Genomic DNA, 19,828 nt, shown 5'->3' with positions numbered 1-19,828 from the left:
AAAAGGACAAAAAGCTGGTTCTTTGAAAGACTAAATAAAATTGATAAGCCCCTAGCTAACCTCATCAAAAAGAGGAAAGAAAAAATTCAAATACAAGCAATAAGGAATGAAAAGGATGTAATTAACACAGACCCAGAGGAAATTCAGAAGATTATCAATAGCTACTTTGAGAATCTTTACTCTCATACAATAGAAGACACAGAAGAAATAGACAGATTCCTAGAAAGGTACAAACTACCAAAACTGAATCAAGAAGATACAACAACTCTCAGTAACCCAATAACAGCCAATGAAATACGAGATGTAATAAAAAACTTACTGACAAAGAAAAGTCCAGGTCCTCATGGATTCACAGCTGAATTCTACAAGAAATTTATGGAAGTCATAATCCTTATACTCCTCAAACTCTTCAATGAAACTGAAAAGGAAGCAATCCTCCCAAAATCATTCCTGGAGACAAGTATTATACTGATACCAAAACCAGGGAAAGATGCAACTGAAATAGGGAACTACAGGCCAATCTCCCTCATGAACACAGATTGCAAAAATCCCCACTAAAATCCTAGCAAATAAAATACAGCAAATCATGAAGAAGATTATACACCATGACAAGGTAGGATTCATCCCAGGAATGCAAGGATGGTTCAATATACACAAATGTATAAATGTAATACACTATATCAATAGAGCCAAATCTAAAAACCACATGATCATTTCAATTGATGCAGAAAAGGCTTTTGACAAAGACCAACACACACTCATGTTCAAAGTCCCACAGAAAATTGGAATAGATGGCCTCTACTTTGATAAAAGCCATCTATGACAACTCAACAGCTAACATAATTCTAAATGGGGAAAAACTGAAATCTTTTACTCTCATATCTGATACAACACAAGGATGTCTTCTATCACCACTCCTATTCAATACAGTTCTGGAATCATTAGCTAGAGCCATTAGACAATAGAGAGAAATAAAAAGAATAAGAACAGGTAAAGAAGAAGCTAAATTATCCTGATTTGCAGATGGCATGATACTTTACTTGCGAGACACAAAAAACTCCACCAAGAAACTACTAGAATTGATATAAAAATTCAGTAGCATAGCACGATACAAAGTCAATACCCAAAAGTTATTAGCATTTCTCTACACAGATAATAAACACACTGAGAGGGAAATCAGAGAAACAATACCTTTTACAATAGCACCATGGAAAATGAAACATCTTGGAATTAATCTAACTAAGGAAGTCAAAGATCTTTTCAATGAAAATTACAGTACTCTGAAAAACGAGATCGTAGAGGATTTCAGAAAATGGAAAGATATTCCCTGTTCCTAGATAGAAAGAACCAACATTGTGAAGATGGCCATACTCTCAAAACTGCTGTACAGATTTAATGCAATCCCTATCAAACTACCACCAACATACCTCATAGACCTAGAGAAATCATTCCTAAAATTTATTTGGAACCAGAAAAGACCTAGAATAGCAAAGACTATCCTGGACAACAAAGACAAGGCAAGGGTCATTACAATTCCTGACTTGAAATTATACTACAAGGCTGTGATAAAATCAGCCTGGTACTGGCAACAAAATAAACCCAAGGTTCAATGGAGTAGATTAGAAGACGCTGAAAGCCCTACAAACACACTCAGCCACCTTATCTTTGACAAAGGGGCCAAACACCCTTACCTCAAGAAAGATAGCCTCCTTAACAAATGGTGCTGGAAAAACTGGCTCTCTACATGCTGAATACTAAAACTTGACCCAGGTCTATCATCATGCACAAAGCTAAAGTCAAAATGGATTAAAGATCTAAACATTAAAACAGAAACACTAAATCTCCTGGAAGAGAAAGTAGGAAAAACTCTTGAAGACATAGGGGTAGGCAAAGAGTTCATGAACAAAAATCAAAAAACACGGGTAATACCTGAAAGAATTAACAACTGGGACCTCCTCTTATTGAGAAGTTTTTGCACGTCAAAAGAAATTATCAACAAAGTGAAAAGACAGCCCACAAATTTGAAAAAAATGCTGACTCATAAGCGCACTCAAGACAAAGGTCTGCTCTCTAGAATTTGTTAAAAACTAAAAAACATTAGGGCCCCAAAACTTAAAGACCCAATCCAGAAATGGGCATCCGAGATGAATGCACACTGCTCAGAGGACGAAATTAAAGAAGCGAATAAATATATGAAAAAATGCTCCACATCACTAGCCATCTTTGAAATGTAAATTAAAACAATACTGAGATACCATCTCACCCCAGAAAGAATGGCTATCATCAAGAAATCACCCAATCACAAATGTTGATGAGGCTGTGAGGAAAAAGGAACCCTCCTCCACTGTTGGTGGGAACGAAGACTGGTGCAACCATTATGGAAATCAGTGTAGAGACTCCTTAAAAAACCAGGACTGGAAATCCCATTCAAACCAGCTATCCCCCTACTGGGAATTTTCCCAGAGGAACTGAAAACGTCATATCATAGTAATATACGCGTACCTATGTTTATAGCAGCATAATTTGTGATAGCCAAATCTTGGAAATAACCAAGATGCCTGCCACCTGAGAAATGGATGAAAAAGATGTACTTTTATACAATGGAGTACTATTCATCCATAAAAAATGATAAACTCAAAGCCTTAAGTGAATGCCACTTGAAGATACACTCATAAGTGAAATAAACCAGACCCACGTGTATAAATATCATGTAGTCTGCCTAGTATAAGAACTCAAAGGAAGAAATTAAAAATAGAAAGGCATAACACAATTAAAAGGAAAGAGAGAACTGGAGGATTAGACAATGAAGAGAGGGCAAGGAGAAAAGGTAGGAAACATGACAGGGGCAAAGCCATACATTTATATGCACGAGATGGGACTGAGAATCTTCAGCATGTTTTTTGAAACTAACAGTTAATTGGTAGGATTCTCACCCTGACTAACTATATATGCTGATACCTGTGAACTAAGCAGCTGCACTGGAGAAAGCAATGTGTAATGGTAGGGTCATGTGCTTGGAATGCCTGTCATTCTGGTCTTCTAATTACACACTGATTGTCACGACATACCAATTACTGCCACATAGTGTCTCTTAAGTAAATGTTTGTTTTTAAAAAAGGGTAATAAATGAATTCAAGAGACAAGAAAAAAATAATGTCACAGGACTGTACTGCTACAAGGCTGTATATTGTTAGATTTCTAAATATCTGTGTAAACACATATAAATGCTTATTCTTATCGTTTTAAATATTTTTAATCTCTTTAATCTGTTTTCTTCATATTCTGGAGATACTCAAAATTTAACATATCAATACCTGATGGAAAATACCTGTTCCATGTTATGTCTAAAATGTTTGATATCCAGACAGACAGTGAGATTAAGCTCAACTGCCTATGTTGTAGGGTAACAATAATAAGCCTCTCTTCTGGAGGGTTAACAATCTAAGATTGCAGACCAAAAATTAGAGAAAAAGAAGAGCTGCAAGGTCATCCAACATTTTGGCCCTAGCCTTTCAAGGTCAGTGAGGACTCAGGACATAGGAGAACTTGTATTAAAACATCATGTAACTCAGTTGTATGCTAAATTTTCTCATCAAGGAGATTATAGGGCCACAGAGGAAAATGAATGATGATGTAGAGTATGCCTATGGAAAGTCACATGGAGAGAAAACATTCTCTCAAGCTTTCACAGAGAGCAAATTGGTCAAGCAATGGCCGTGACTCATTCACATGGCTGACACTAACAAAGGATCTACAAACTGCGGTGCAAGGTTTCAGGTTAAATCCTGAGGGAATCTGACTGACCTTATCAAATACAAAAGTTACATTTCATGTTATATAGGTCTTACTTTATCCTGGTCTTAACTACCCAGCAGAAAAGTATGAAAACGAAGTATAAAAAGTACAGCCATATTAATATGCTGAACTGTAAAAGGCTCAAGTCAACAACTTCAGACATTGCCAATCTTACAGAAAACCCACTACTATTATGGATTGCTGGACTACTTTGCTGAATTCATGCACCTACAGTATTTAAACAACAATGCCCTTCTCTAACAAAATTAACTAAAAAAGTGGGATCAAAAATGAATGACCATTTTGTATCTGTATACTCAAAATAGGACAGATATACAGCTCCATTCTCTTAATTCAATGAATAGAGAGGTTTGTTCTGATAAGTGTTTGAGACAGGATATCACGTCTGCATCTTGTACAATGAATAACCACTAAGACAACAATATGCAATGTATTAATTACTGGAAATGTGCTAGTGATCAGTTGTGAAACTGTCTCATTGCCATTTGTTTCTCAAAAAATTATTTTTTAAAAAATAATTTTGAATGAAATAAATCAGACATACATGGTTAATTATTCCATTGATTATCTTGTCTAAGAAACCCAGTAGAGAACTAAATAGATGACAGATATCAAGAAGCAAGAAGAAAATGTTCAAATTGAAAGGAGAACAAAAGAGGTTGAGGGCCAGGGAAGGGACTGATCAGGGACTTACAAAACAAAAAAGAACAGAAGGAAAACAATAAAAACAAAGTTTTATAAAGGAAAAAGAGAAGAAGGATTGAAGGGAACAATGGGGAAAGTGATATTATGTACAGATAAAAATTTCTGATGAATGATCATTATGTATGTCAGAAGTACACCAATGAAATTAATTGTTTTATAAAAGATAGAGAAAATGTGTACTACTAAGTGAAAGGAGTCAATCTGAAAAGGCTATAGACTATATAGTTCTAATAGCAGGACATTCAGAAAAGGAAAAACTATGGCAGCAATAAGATCTGTGATTCCTGAGCGCTGGGGATAAGAGTGTGTAAATTAGCAGAGCACTGAATTTTGGGTGCAGAGAAACTACTCTTTATGGTACCCTAATGGCAGATACAAGTTATTATACAATTTTTTCCAAACTCACAGAACATATAACACTGAGAATAAACCATAGTACAAACTGTAAACTTTGGGCTGGCCAAATAGCTCAGCGGATTAAAGCGTCTGCAAGCAGGTGCAGGGGCCAGGGTTCAATCCCATGCCTGCTGTGCCAGTCCCACCCCTGGAACGCGCTGAGATGGCAATGGAGACTGGGCATGGTAATGCACGCCTGTAATCCCAGCTCTTGGGAAGTTATAAACAGGTGGATGACTACAAGTCCGATCTAGTAGTGAGACTCCAAACAACCCTGTAGACCCTTCCCTAAAATACAAATAAATAAATAAATAAATAAATTGTGGACTTTGGTGACGTGCTAATGCAGGCTGACTAATTCTAACAAACATACTACTTTGCTGGAACAAACTTTAGAAATGATGGGCTATAGAAAATGAGTTAAGGGCTAGAAATGTAGCTCAATGGTATAGTGTTTGCCTAGTACTTAGGTCTTGGTTCAATTTCCAGCACCATAAACATATGAAACAAAACTGCAAATGATTACAGTATGACTAGTGAGACTTTAACGAGGCCATTTCTAAATTCACTAAAAGAAAAAGGAGGAGGGAGGAGGAGGAACAAGAGGAGGAGGAGGAACAAGAAAAGGAGGAGGAGAACAAGAGTTGGAGGGCCAAGGAGATAGCACAGTGGCATAAGCGCCTGCCTGGCAAGTGCAAAGTCCTGAGCTTGATCCCAGTACTAAAATAAAAGTGGAGCTGGAGTTGCTGAAGATGCTGGAACTGTGTGGCAAGGTGTTAATGAGAAAATCAAAATATTCCCTAAGTCTTTATCAATTCCATGCATACTGAACTGACAGCAGCTGCTTCTTCCTTCTTTTTTTTTTTTTAACTTGAAGATTTTCTCTAATCTCTAAAATCTAATTTTTTTCCCTGAATGGTAAGTCTAAAATGTTAGAGATCACCTTATACCAAAAAAAAAAAAAAAAAAAAGTCAATCATCCAATGACTGATGAAGGCAGTTTATAAATTCTATAGCTATCTACCACCTATTAAGACATGCACTTAAACTGGCTCACAGAGTTCCCCAGTAGGAATAAGTTCCAGTTATCCACACTCATCACATACTTGATAACAAACCTTTGCTATCTTCCCTTTCCCTAGCTCACTTCCTAGTCTCCCTCCACTGATTTGTACTCAAATCCTTGTCTAAGTGTCAACTACTGGGGAAAGTCAGACAACACATCTCATTTCAACAAAGCCTGTAATTCAGATCACTTAAAACCCAAAATTATACAGGTCACATAAAGTAAAACTACCATAAATTACTTCCCTAGGCCAGTACTTTGCATATACTAATATCTGCATTATTGTAATTATGTTTTTAACAGTTTTAACAAGAATCTAATGCTATTACTACAGGCTAAGTGTATGCCTTTTCTTTCTGATTTATGACCTTAAAGATCAACATTTTTAGCAAGGCAAGCACATCTCCTTATTTTCTTCCACTTGACTTCTGGCACTGTGCCCTTTCTTAGCCACATAATCTACAGATAACCAACATGTCTATCACTCCCTTTACAAGCTAACTTTAATTTAAACTCTGCTATTTCCTTCCTCATATCCACCCTTTTTTCCCATTTCAACTGCCAAAAACTTCATCCACATTAATAAGCAAATAAAATTCTATGACCTCATGATCTCAGCACATTCCACCCCTATTCCCATGGTTCATCCTGCAGGCATACAAAGGCGTATTTAAACACATCCAATTTTCAGTGAGTCACAATTGCCCTGCTCAGGAAGGAGCTTCACTGTGCCTAATTTAAAGGTTCGGAGCACAGACTTAGTATACAAAGTATAAAGAAGACAAGATTGGGCTGGGGAGTTAATTCAGCAGCATAATCACCTGTTTGGCAAGCACAAGGTCCTGAGTTTGATCCCCAGTACCAAAAAAAAAAACAGGGTCCTACCTATTAGAATATAAGCAAATGTCATAAATCTGAAAGAGGCTAAAATTAAAGTTCCTAGAAGAGGCAGTTTAGTGTCCTAAGCCCAAAATCAAACTAAATAAATGGGTTTTTAGATACAATACAGAAGCAACAATCCATGACACAAAAAATGGATACAATGAATTTTATCAAAATTAATTTCTTTTCTCAGGTCTGTAGATGATACTACTACTACTACAGTGAAAGGACAGACCCCAGGGTGAAATAAAAATACCGTATCTTCAAAGCACATGCCTGATTTAAGGACATATTCAAATTACATGAAGAACTCAATAAGGAAACAGTCCAATTAAAAAGTGATCAAAAGGACGGGGAGATGGCTCAGTGGAATAAGCGCTTCTCTGGCAAGTGCAAGGGCCTGAGTTCAATCCCCGGTTCCACAAAAAAAAAAAAAAAAAAAAAAATACTCTGTCTCACAACTGGGGGGAAAAAATGATCAAAAGATCTGATCAAGGGCTGGCCAGATAGCTCAGTGGATTAAAGCGCCTGCTTAAGCAGATGCAGGGACCAGGGTTCAATCTCCCATGTGCCATGACAGCCCCACCCTCAGGACATGCTAACACAGTGACAGACTCAGAGTTTACCTATAATCACAGTGCTTGGGAGGCTGAAAACAGGAGGATTACTAAGAGTCCGATCTGCATAGCGAGACCCTGTAGACCCTGTACTAAATACATTAAAGAAAAAAAAAAGATCTGATCAAATGCCTCACCAAAGATGATAAATAAGAATGTGAAAAACAGTTCAGTATTGTCTGTTACTAGAAAATTACAAACTACAACAAAAGAGATACCACTCTACACCTATTTTACAATGGCTAAAATCCAAAAAACTGACAATATCAAATGCTAACAAGGATATGGAGCCAAAGGAACTCTCATCTGTTGCTGGTGACAAAGCATAAATTTTCCCAAGATACAACAGGCAGTTTCTTACAAAGTAATCTTACCATATGATGTAGATATTGTACTAGTAGAAAAAAATCAACCCAATGACTGATGAAGGTGGTTTATAAATTTAATTTTCAGTTGAATTGAAAATTTATATCTACATAAAACCTGCTTCAAAATATTTACACCAGCCTTATTCTTAGTCCTCAAAAACTGGAGGCAACAAATATAGCCCTGAATCAGTAAAAAGATAAATAAAGATAGTAAGAAATAGTACTCCCATAAATGGAATACTGTTCAGCAATAAAAAGAATGAAATATCAAGCTGTGAAAAATAAAGTTTAAATGCATATTGCTAGCAACCCATTCAGTACTCCTCCTCAGTAAATTTAAAGAAGCATCATTCTCAGAACTACACAAGTCCATGGCTGGAGAGATGGCTCAGTGGTCTAAAGCACCTACTTGAAACAAGCTTAGCAAAGCACAGGAACCGCAGTTCAATCCCCCAGCACCACATGCCAGCCCTCCCCGCCCCCTGGTGGGCTGAGCTGGCACACACACACACAATGTAAAAATAAATACATAAAAAAGAACTACACAAGTCCAAACATGAGGACCTCCTTACACTGGGGGCCTATATACCTCCTACACCTCTCCCCACTGCTAGCTTCAATATAAGATATTACTTAGGAATTCATACATATATAGCAAAAATATAATCACCAAATTGTAAAAACTGAGTACCTCTGGAGATGAAAGCAGAATTATGTGACTGCAGATGGATACCAATCTATTCACTATACTTTATTCATTAAGTTGAATTTTCTTTACACTTTTTATGTCACATTTCATTGTATATATATATATATATATATATATATATATATATATATATATATATAGAGAGAGAGAGAGAGAGAGAGAGAGAGAGATTTTTTTTCCAGTACCAGGGATAGAACTCAGCACCCTGTGCTTGCCAGGCAGGGGCTTATGCCACTGAGCCATGTCCCCAGCCCCTCATTATAAAATTTTAAGTCATTTACTTTGAGTATATTTTTTGGTAAATCTTTTCTTTAGTGTTTTTTGGGAAAAGGGGGTCTTCACATATCTTATTATTTTGCTTGTTTTTTTTTTTTTTTGTGTGTGTGTGTGCTTGTTTGTTTTTGATGCAGGGGGTCAAATTCAAGACCTTATGCTTGCCAGGCAGGCACTGTGCCACTGAGGGGTATCCCAAGCCACATACGTTATTACTGAAATGGTATACCAACTACTGTAGGCTTTGTACTTTTACCAAAATATAGCATAAATCTTACAAACTGTAATTTGGTATAATATTCAATATTTCAAATCTTGAGCAATTTCTTCAATTGATACTCCAAAAATATTCACTAACTCTGTATATTATTTCAGTCACTTTTACCAAAGAAGAAAGAACAAAAACTTACGGTTATCTTTTACTTCTAAAGAAACCTCAAAATAAAATTTTAAAGGATTTTTGTTATGCTTAATAAAACTTTAAAGTACTAGATCAATCAGTATATAACTTTATCCATTACTGAAAAAAATCTCTTTATTCTGAATGCTTAATTTTTAAGTATCTCACCTGAAAATAAGACCTTATTAATATCATCAGCCCCACACCGCAAAGCACAATATACTCAGTGTATATAAGATGTTTAATAACTGTAATAATATTTTTTACTGATTCTCCCAACAACTGATCAGATTATCATTTCTCTATTTTGTATTTTACTGAGAAGCTAGTCACATAACTTAGTCTGCTTATTTTCTTTCTTTCTCTTCAGGGTACTTCTACTGTTACATCAAATTTCAATTGATTATTCTAAACCTTGCAAAGAAACTACAAAGTGAGATTTTTTTTAAACTACTCATCTATTTAGCAAGCTTAATTTCACCCAAATCAGATAATATAATCTGAAAGAACAATAAGCCAAGCAAAAGGAAACTGCAATATGTCCTAACCCAGCAAAAGCAAACAAAAAAGACCATCACATTACAGACTTCCCAGATTCCCCCAGGCTCCCTGACCTACTGCAAAAACAGGTTATCACACACCCAGATGGCACAGTGTCAGCCTCTGAGTTAAACAGTAATAAACCTTAATTGTTCATGTTTTCCTGTTATACCTTGCCTAAAGTATGATTTTGCATGAATCCCACTTTAGAAACCACTGTTCCTTAAAAACAAAAAAAGATGTGTAGTGGTACACACCTGTAATCCTCACACTGAGGCCTTTAGAGGTAAATGGATGTAACTAGAGTCCATACTCATAACTGAAATAAATCAGACCCGCATATGTAAACATTATACTGTCTCCATAGTGTAAGAACCTGAAAGAGTACATAATCCAAAATATACAATAGGAACTGTGAAAGGGAAAAAAAAATGTTCAAGTGCAGGAACAACTGGGATGAGGGTAAGGAGAAAAGAAAGAAGGAAGGAAGGGGAGATACACATACACACACACAGAGGATAGCTTAGATAATAGTACCACTGATTTCTATTGTAAGGAATAATTAATGCTTCTTTTTTCTTTTTTCTTTTTAATTTTTTTACTAATATTGCATGTTTATATCTGGTAATCTGAACAACTAATTTGAAGACAACAATATGCAATATAACAACAATTGTTGATTTATCATTTAGTGAAATTGCATATCATTTCTAATGTTTACTATTTTTATTCTCTTTAAAAAATAATTTTTAAAGCAAAAAAAAGCACAAATAAAGATGCCAAATTAAACTTGAATTTCGGATAAAAAACAAATGCTTTATCAAATGTAAAAAATAAAACAAATTTCAGTTCACTTGTTTAAAAAAAATCGTAGCACCCAGGAGGCTGAGACAGGAGGATCACTAATTCAAGGCCAGCCTAAGTTAACACAACAAACTCAAGACTTCAAGGCCTCTGCTATACAAGACCCTGCCTCAAACAACAACCAAAATCAATGTGCTAGGCCTAAAGAGCCAATCAGGATTATAAGTGTTAGAAACAGACAAGGAAACTGAGAACCTAAGTAGTTAAATAACTTGCCCTAGTTTACTAGATTCCTAGTAACCTATAACTAGTAACTTGTGTAGGCAGCCAGTGAGGTGTCTCTAAAGCCCATTTTCTTCCTTCCCACTCTGCCACATTTAGGAATTTAAAAACAAAAAACATCAGGTCCCAAAATTGTGGTGCAGTTAATGGGATCTGGACAGAGTTCAACAAAAAGTCCTTTTAGCCTGTCCTCTTCTAGGAAGACAATGTGTTCTAGAGTTGGACAAAGTCTGCAGATAGGAGTTAAGTAAAGACTAAAGGAAAGGGAGAGAAAGCTTTGAAAATGTAACCCTCCTAGCAGTTAACATGAAATCACCCAAGTAATGAAAACTCTTGAGATGGCTCAGTAGAATAAGCACTTCCCTGGCAAGCACAAGGGCCTGAGTTCAATCCCTAGTTTAAAAAAAAAAAAAAAAAAAAAAAAAAAAAAAATTTAACTTTCTGTTTATTTAGGGAAAATTCTCAAGTATCTTCATCTAATACTTCTCTTTCAGATTAAAAGAAATGCCAATGAAAATAAACATTAAAATCTAAAGATTGAGCCAGCAGGATTGTGCAGCAGAATAGCACCTGCCTGGCAAGTCAAGGTCCTGAGTTCAATTTCCAGTACAAAAAAAAAAAAAAAAAAAAAAAACCTAAAGGTTTATCTTACTCATCTAAGAACATTCTCTGTGCTCCAGGGAAAAACTTGTAAGAAGTACTCCACTACTACCTAGAGCACTGAATAATTACATAGAATCTTAAGAGAGCTGTAGCAAGTTTTAAAGAAATAATATGAAGCATTTAGCATAACGCTTGGCACAAAATAAGAGCCTAAGAAATGTTAGCTCTTCTTAGGTACTTCTACTGCTAATTTTAAAGGATTTAAATTTTTTTAATATTATTCAGTACTATTTGATCACATCATACTATTAGATTATAGAGCAATTTTTAATTATAGTAAAAGTTACTTGCAAAGATATTTAGTCCAAACCTTATTATCATAGTATTTCAGTCATTTTAATTTAGCTACAGTATTAATATTCAGGATAAAATGTATTTTCTTTAAAGATATGTCTATTAAAATGAATTAAGTAAATCATATACCTATTTCTCAGTTAACTACAATACAGACTTGTCCTACTTGTTTTGAGGGAAAAAAATGATAATTTCAACAAAAACAAAAAGTAAAAAGAGCCCTTCATAAAATTTAATACCCAGGCCAGGAAGACAGCTCAGCAGCATAAGCACCTGCCTGGCAAGTGTAAGGTCCTGAGTTCGATCCCCAATACCAATAATAATAATAATAATAATAATAATAACAACAATACTCAGTAAAAATACAAATCAAGAATAAAAGAAAATGTAGTACTTATATTGACAATCGACATCTACCAGAAACCTTAAGGACACATTGTCTCTAAGAGCAAAACACTGGAAGCATTCTCATTCAGGAGATATATCACAATGCTCATTGTCATCACTGATATTCAATGTTTAGACTTGAGGGCCCAGATGAAACAAATACAAATAATAATTATAGTAAGAATAAGTGATATAATGTTGAGAAAAAAGCCTGATGAATTTAGTCTTCTACTTAAAGTAACTGGTAAGTAAATCTTGGATATTTTCCTTTCCACAATAATAGAAAAATATTTTTATGTATTTTTAGTATAGGGTCTACAGGATCTACAGGGTCTCACTATGAAGATTGGATTTGTAGTGATTCTCCTGTTTGTAGCCTCCCAAGCACTGGGAATACAGTCATGTGCCACCACACCCTGTCTCAATAGCCCCAGGAGGCAGGGCCAGCAGGGCAGGATAGGGACTGAACCCTGGCCACTGCACTCTGCCTAAACAGGCACTTTAGTATGCTGAGCTATCTGGCTGGCTGTGGAAAAATATTTTTAAAATAAAAGTAAAAAATATAAGGCTCAGGGCTGGGGAGATAGTTTGGTAGTCTAATCACCTGCCCGGCAAGCACAAGGACCCAGGTTCAATAACCAGTACTATATGCCATGCCAGGCCCTAGCCATGCCAGCTACTGAACTTGGGCTTGGTGGCACACACCTGTAATCCCAGCACTGGGGAGGCTGAGACAGGAAAATCACTATGAGTCCAAGCTGTGCAGCAAGACCCTGTACCAAATAAATACATAAATAAATAATTTTTTTTAAGGCTCAAAAAACAAGATAAAGCTGTAAGCTGGCTGGATTCTGAGTCCAGAACTATGCATGCACTATATATACACTCAGGACAGAAAACAAAGGTGAGTGCTCAACAGAAGTTATCTGAGCCAGACTCGATCTTGAAGGCCAGGGATGAGGCTAGGCTGCCAGTCTCTATCTAGAATTCCAGTTTAAATAATGCTCTAGGCTTAGAAAAGTATGAAGGTACAAACATAGACCCACACAGTCTATGACTAGATCTAAAAATTCAGTTACCTCCAAAGGCAGAATTCCTGATCCACCATTACCATGTATGACTCCTGTCTCTGTTATTTTTTCCTCGTTGCTGGGACAAAATATCCAACACCCAAAATTAAGGAAGGAAAGGTTTATTTAGCTCAGTTAGTAGAAATTTCATTCCATACTGCACTGGCTCCAAGGCAAAGAGCAGCAGTTCATGGCAGCAGAAAACAATGAAGAGCAGAGGAGGAGGAGCAGCTGCAGTGTCTATCAAGCCTCTCTATCTTCCTTCTACACTGACTGCAAAGACAGAAGCTCCTCCAAGAAAGTGGCAGTGGCTGCTGCAAAGATCTGATCTCCTCCTAAGTGGCGCAGCTGCAAAGTGACGAAGTTCGGAACTCCAAGTGGCGCACACAGAAGCCTTCCTCAAGCCCTTTGTATACCCTCTTTGTGCTGAGCCACTCTAGGTGGGCCCCTGCAGAATCACCAAATGGATCCAGCACAACCACCACAACTCCAGACTAGGGTCCCAAAAGATCAGCTGAACACATGAAATACTACCACACAGAAAAGGGTGAACACTGATGTAGGAAACAAAATTAAAAAGACTCTCAAGGTAAGTCTATAAATCTAAACTTCAAAACCCATGAGAAGATACAATGCTAAGAAAGTGAACATTAATAAATGAATATGAATTCACTCCTGATGAAGGTGAATTTTACAGAACAGTCTGACAAAGACTTATTTTATAGGAACATTTAGGGCACTTGAACAAAAACTTTCAAAAGTATTGTAAATCCAAAATGGTAGTCACTTCAGAAGCCAATTTGGCGGTTTCCTACACAGTTAAACATATTCAAACCACATGACCTAGCATCATTCTCCTAGGTATTTACCCAAGTGAGCTAAAAATTCTATCCACACAAAGACCATTCATACACATTTGTAACAACTTTATTGAGACCTGACAAAACCTAGAAGTAACCAAAACATCCTATAATAGGTGAAGGAACACTTCCATACAATGAAGTATTATCTATCCAGTGCTAAAAAGAAATGAGTTTTCAAGCCATAAAGACACAAAGGAACTTTAAATGCATATCAGTAAATAAAATAAACCAGTCTGAGAAAGCTACACACTATATAATTTCTACTTAAAAGATTCTGTGAGGTAAAACTAAAGACAGCAAAATTATCGATCAAAGATTTCCAGCTTAGTGATAGAAGGAAAAAATGATTAAGGGAAGCACAAAGGATGTTTGGAGCATTAAAATTATTCTTTATGATTCTGTAATGACATATATGTAATGTTAGGCAAGGACATTGATGATATATGACATTACATACAGTATTTGTCAAAACCCATGGAACTGTACATCATATAAATTATATGCTTTAGTTAATACATCTATATCAGGGGCTGGTGAGATGGCACAGTGGTCTAAAGCACCTACTTAGAACAAGCTTAGCAAAGCACAGGGACTGCAGTTCAATCCCCCAGCACCACATGCCAGCCAGCCCCACCCCCTGGTGGGCTGAGCTGGCCAAACAAAATAAATAAATTAATTAATTAATTAAAAAATATATATGCATATATATATGTCTATATCAGTTCATCAATTGTAATAAATCTATCACACTAATGATAGATAGTAATAATAGGGGAAATTTACAAAAGAGAGTAGATGAGAACCTTTGGCACTATTCAGTCATTTTGGTCAAAGTTGTATATTGCTCTATTGTTATTTAGTTATATATACTGTTTATAAAAACATATCACTGACAACTCCACTTGTGAGTATACAAAAAGGAACTGTAAGCAAAAGTTTAAATAGATATGGATATACAAATACCAATGTTCATAGCAGTATCATTCACAAATGCCATGTCCACCCACCAATGGATCAATAAATAAATAAACCTGAGCTGAACAGGGTGCACACACCTGTATATTTAGCCTCCCACTGAGGCTAAGGCAGAAGGATCACAAGTTCAAACTCAACCTGGGCAACTTAGGGACTTAAACCCATCTCAAAATTTAAAACATTTTAAAAGGACTGAGGTTATTTTTAAAAGGGCTGAGGTTATATAGCTCAGTGCAAACCCCAGAGATCAAGTCAAGTCTTACACCCCCACACACACGCAAACACACACGTGCACAAGCACACACACACACACACACACACACACAAATACTATTCAGTCTTAAAAAGGACATTTTGCTGGGTGTAGCAGATGACACCTGTAATTCCAGCTACTCAAGAGGAGGAGTTCAGAGTCTGCTTGGGCAACATAGCAAGACCTTAAAAAAAAAAATGTTTTCAAATATGCTACAATATGAATGAAGAGAACATTTTGCTAAGTAAAAATAAGCCAGATACAAAAGTACAATACAAGATTCCACTTAAATGAGCTACCTAGGACAGTGAGATGGGTGGAGACAGAAAGTACAGTAGTAGTGTGTCAGAGAGAAGTCACTGTTAATGGATATAGGGATTCATTTGGGAAAGATGAAGTTTTGGAGAGGAATAGTGGGTACAGTTGCAACAACACAATATACTTAATATAACAGAACTGTACACTTCAAATGTGAGAAATAGTAATATATAATGTATTTTTAACACAATGAAAAATTATTTTAAAAGTATTGAAAAACTGGTTACTCAATAGATCATATATTTCTTCATTTTACCATACATTAAAATTTTGCATGGAAAGAAAAACTTCAAATTTTTAGAAGAAAATACAGGAATATATAATTCCTATCCTGTGGTAGAGAACATTTTAAGCCAGACACAAAGACAACTTAAAAAAGAAATTTTTCATAAATACGGTATCAAAATTCAATGCCACAGTTAACAAAGAGAAAGGAAAAGTCTCAGACTGGCAAAATGCATTTGGAATACATATATCTATCAAAAAAATAGCATCCAAAGAAGCCAAACTGTTCCCCAGCAGGATGAACTCTGACTTAAATCTATAATTGAATATATTTAATAAAATAGGTGAAACTCTTAAAGTCTCTGACACAGGCAAACTCAACTGAACTCCAAATGTAAAAGAAACAACATGAAGAATCAAATGATACTTTATCAAACTAAAAGCTTCTGTAGAGCAAAGGAAACAACCAACAAAGTGAAAAGACAACCTACAGAATAGGAATAAATATTGCCAGCTACAACTCAGAGAACTAGTTTCAACTAGTTATTTAGTACATAAAGAACTTTAGCCCAGCGTGGGGGCACGCACCTGTAATCCCAGCACTTGGAAGGCTGAGGCAGGAGGGTCACTGAGAGTTCAAGACCACCTTGGGCTACAAAGTAAGCTTAAAGTCAGCCTGAATTGAATAGTAAGACCCTGTCTCAAGAAAACAACAACAAAAGAACTTTAAAAATTGTTCCTAGACCCCCATAGCTCAGTGGCCTAAGCGGCTGCCTGCAAACACAAGGACTCACATTTCATCCCAGCTAGGGAAAAAAGAAAAAAGTTGCCCCCCCATAAAAGACCCAATCAAAAAACAGTCAACTGACATGAACAGGTACTTCTCAGAAGTACAAATACATGAAACTCTGTTCAACATCGCTGGCCATGAGAGAAATTTGACCTAACACAACACTGAGATCTTATCTTACTCAAAAAAAAAAAAAAGAAAAGAAAAAAAAATGGCTATCATCAAGAAATGAAATAATAACAAAAGCTGGCAAGCCTGCAAGGGTTAAAAAAAAAAAAAAATCGCCTACACTGTCGGTGTAAATGTAAACTAGTACAACCACTATGGAAATCAGCATGGAGAGTAATCCCAGCACTAGGGAGGCTGAGGCAGGATCTCTGCAAGTTCAAGGGCCACCAGGACTACACAGTGAGTTCAAGGACAGCCTGTACTATATCCTGCCTCAAAAAGCCTCCCCTACAAAATTCAGTATGTTAAGCAGGCGAGATAGCTCAGCAGACTATGTGCCTGCTTAGGCAAGCACAGGACTAGGGTTCGATCTCCAGTACCGCCTGCCAAGCCAGCCCCACCCCCAGGCGCACTGAGCTGGTGACAGAGTTCAGGCGTAGTGGTACACACCTGTAATCCCAGCACTGGGGAGGCTGAAAACAGGAGGATCACTAGGATTCTGAGCTGCATAGTGAGACCTTGTACAAAAATACATAAATTTTTTTTAAAAATCAGTATGTTGAGTCCTCCAAAAACTAAAAGTAAAAATTTCATTCAACCCAGCTATTTACTTCTAGAAATACTCCTGAAGTATTAAAGATACCATATTACAATGATACACTCTACCCTTGTTTATATCAACACAATTCATAATAGCTAAATCTTGAAAGTGGCCTATATATCCATCAACTGATGAATGAATAAGAAAAATGTGGAATTCATACACAATAGGGTATATTTTAAGTCACTGGTAGAATGGATGCCCCTTAAGACTATAATTGTATATGGAATAAATCAGACACACAAACTTAAATATGACATGGTTTCTCTTATATGAGAAATCTAAAATCTAAACCAAGAACAAAATAAATCCCAGCATTTGAGAAGCTAATGCAGGATAACTGCTCTATATTTGGGGTCAGCCTAGACTACATACTAAATTCAAGGCCAGCCTGAACTCCATAGTGAAACCCTGTCTCAAAAAAGAAAGATAATAGGAAAAGAAATACAGATCTTTTGCAAATAGAAAAAGGACCAAGAAACAGAGTAAGGGAGCCTTAAAAAGAACTAAGATGTATACCAGCTCCCCATAATGAATGTAATCATATGTACTACAAACACATACTAATATTTTTTAAATTTTGAATTACTGTTATCCTTATGTTTTTACACGGAGAAACTAAAGCTATGAGAAATTAATATCAAAGACATAAATGGCTAACCAAAATTTTATGAATTCTGATTTTCTAAGTGAAAGTAGAAATTTTGTCTCAGATAAACTTAGTGGAACCCAAAACTACCTGGACTGCATAACCCCCTTCAAAGGCAATTCCACTTATGCCTGATAAATCTCCTCAAAGAACTCATAAAAGGTCAAGTTTTAATTTGGCAGACAAAGTAACCTAACAGGCACTGCAACCCAGCGAACAGAAGCATGGAGCTGGAGAGTCCAAGGATGAGGATAGAGCATTCCACCGCCTTATAGGAGAGCAAACACACAAACATCTAAGATCCAAGAGCCAGGATAAAAACAAAAGAGTTCTCTAGATAAAAGCACACTTCTTCCTCCACTAAGAAGCCAATGAGCGCAAGAGCCCTGTCTGGGCTACAGAATGAGTTCAAGTCCAACCTGAACTGCATAGCGAAATCCTGTCTCCAAAAGAGAGAAGGTATAGAAAGTGATGATCTTAAGCAACCACCCAAAAGGAGACAGAAGCTGAAGCCCATCAATCATGCCTAACATTACAATGACTGATAACGCTCCATATAAAAAGTAGCAAAGGCTTGCTCATTCATTCATGCAATAAGCATTCATTCCATGATTGCTGCAAGATGGACTACATCCTGAAGATTTGGCAGTGTACAGTGGAGGAGCTTAATTCTAATGTGGGAAGAAAGGGAATTTGCCTTTCTCTTTCCCAGTCTTCCTCACTTCTTGAAAGGTCACACAGATGAGCCTTTAAAACGCTCCCAAATTCGTCCAAGATTTCTTTGATCTTCTTGCTTTGTCCAAAACCAAGCAAGTTACCAATCTCACAGTACTGGGAAAAGACCAGAGAGGCCTGAAGTGACCAGGGATTGAGACATAAAATCCAATGCTGCTTTGTATTTCAATGCCTACTACCTTCAGGGCCAAAATTCTCAGCTTCTCAACAACAAATCTTGGTTGTGTCTTACACTATTTCGTGGCTCTAGTGCTGACTACGGCTGCCTAAGAGGGTGATTAATCAATAAACGTTTGCTAAGAATGCTGGAAGGTCTTCTAAATCCCAAGGCCCAGCACAGGAATTGAATGGTGAGCTTGTTACATCCTCCCTACGCAGGTCACTTCGGCTTACCCAGCATGACTTCAGGTACAGATTCGCCGTTAGGCGCCTCGGGAAACAGCGCTTTGGGGTGACCTGGGATAGATTCCCTTCCCTCTGCCAGGGCCTGCCCGCCTAAACTGCCCTCTGCCAGAACCTGCTCATTCTCCCCCTTGGGCACTCGAGGGCTCTGGCAGCATCAGCCCGACGCCTAGAGCCCCGGCGCGCCGAACCCTGGCAGTCTCCGAGCTGCTCCCGAGCCCGGCTCCGCGGGCCACGGGTTCACGATAGGGCCGAGCGCGCCGCACCCGCACCCGCCCCTCACCCCGCGGCTCTTTGGTCGGGAACAGCGCGGGTTCCCTTCCCGCGCCTCACGTGCGTGAGGCTCCAGCTCCGCCGGCCGCCGCAACTCCCACCTGGCTCTCTTCCCGGCCGGAGCTGGAGGCGTCGAGAAGATCTCCGGCGGCCACAGCCAGCTCCAGCCCGGCCCCCTCGGCTGAAGCGGCGGCGGGAGCGCCCTCTCCGGCCCCGAACGTCTTCAGCTCCCGGCTCGCGCGCAACGAGCCCGCCCCCAGCGCGAGGCCGCGAGGCCGCAAGGCCGCCAGGGCGCGAGGACCGA

At 37.6% G+C, this 19,828-nt stretch overlaps 1 protein-coding gene across 23 annotated transcripts in view; it reads right to left on the bottom strand.

Moving 5' to 3' along the window:
* Dtnb (dystrobrevin beta) overlaps nucleotides 1–19,800 on the bottom strand; it is a 439,182-nt gene extending 419,382 nt beyond the window's left edge. For all 23 annotated transcript variants that reach the window (XM_023711049.1, XM_023711053.1, XM_023711057.1 and 20 more), the window contains exon 1: nucleotides 19,626–19,800. The gene's annotated coding sequence lies outside the window, so the exon portion shown is untranslated. The remainder of the gene's footprint in view (nucleotides 1–19,625) is intronic.
* Between the last annotated feature and the right edge of the window lie 28 nt (nucleotides 19,801–19,828).

Source organism: Octodon degus, unplaced genomic scaffold (genome assembly GCF_000260255.1).
Source record: "Octodon degus isolate 3935 unplaced genomic scaffold, OctDeg1.0 scaffold00019, whole genome shotgun sequence".
In the NCBI taxonomy this organism is placed as follows: Eukaryota; Metazoa; Chordata; class Mammalia; order Rodentia; family Octodontidae; genus Octodon; species Octodon degus.
This window is presented reverse-complemented; position numbering and strand designations above follow the sequence as displayed.